The 1,143-nt window shown below is 45.0% G+C and overlaps 1 long non-coding RNA gene across 2 annotated transcripts in view; it reads right to left on the bottom strand.

Moving 5' to 3' along the window:
- The window catches only part of LOC108445626, a 4,057-nt gene that overhangs the window by 2,518 nt on the left and 396 nt on the right, over nucleotides 1-1,143 (bottom strand). The gene's annotated exons all lie outside the window — the stretch shown is intronic.

Here is a 1,143-nt window from a genome sequence, read left to right as displayed (position 1 = left end):
GTGGTGTCTACCAGGGGTGGAGAGGGCGGGGGGAGCCAGGCAAGGACGCGGTGTGAGTGTGAGTGTGTGTGAGTGTGTGCGCGGCCGCCGTGCGTGCCAGAGCGATCCCTACAGGTGTCCGCGGAGAGCCGCCGCGCGGGGATCCCACCTCGCGAGCATCCCTGCCCGCTGCCTGCCGCTGGCTGCAGCGCCTGCCTTCCCCCTCACTCACATACACACACAGCAGCAGCGGCGGCGGCAAGAGGGGAGAAGAGAAAGGGAAAAGAAGAAAAGAAAAAGAGGAAAAGGAAAAAAAAAAAGGAAATACAAAAAAAAAAAAAAAAGGCAGAGAGGGATGGAAAGACTGTAAAAGAAAGGAGAAAGACCCAAGGAAAAAATACCCCAACAATTGCTTATTTATTACTGCCGATATAATTCACACACTGCCAATAAACAGCACAGTCTTGTCTAGTCATTTCCAAAGCAGAGAGACACTTTCATTCTCGGAAGAGGACAATTTATTAACATATATCTATCTAAGTATCTATCTATCTCAGTTGGCTCTTAAGTACCAGGCATCCCTCCCAGCAATGTATCCATGATCACACATATATGTAGCGAGAAATAGGCACAAACCAACATAAATGTAGCTATTGCATTCAGTGCCTCGCCAGTGAATTCGTATGCTTCCCCCACCCCTTTACAACCATTTTTTATTCTTCAAAAATTATGATTTAGTCACAGGTGCCCCGATTGAGCCTTTTCAAATTAGAAAACGAGAGAGAGAGAGACACCCATAGGTCAATAAATCCTTAATAAATGCCAGGTCGGTTGGCATGCACAATCCTTGGCAGAATCCTTATTGTATGAAATACAGACCATTGTCTCTGGGTGCGGGGAAGACCAGAGTTCACAAATTACAGGATGAAATAAAAGGATCTGAAAAACAACCTTGCTGCAGCCAAAGGGAGAAGCGCTCTAATTCAAAAGCAGACTTAGCAGCATCATTAATCTTTTCCTTTCATTTCTACGTAATTTCTAGAATCAAATTCTTTCCTAAGCAGCTGGAATGATCGATTTTGCTCCTCTTCCAGTCTGCAGATGTCTTTATTTTAATATGCTTATGATATAATTTCTACCCCTTCGAAAATGCACACCATCAGC

Source organism: Corvus brachyrhynchos, unplaced genomic scaffold, assembly GCF_000691975.1.
Source record: "Corvus brachyrhynchos isolate BGI_N302 unplaced genomic scaffold, ASM69197v1 scaffold101, whole genome shotgun sequence".
NCBI classification, from domain to species: Eukaryota; Metazoa; Chordata; class Aves; order Passeriformes; family Corvidae; genus Corvus; species Corvus brachyrhynchos.
The sequence above is the reverse complement of the archived record's forward strand: the minus strand, read 5'-3'. Positions and strand labels throughout refer to the sequence as shown.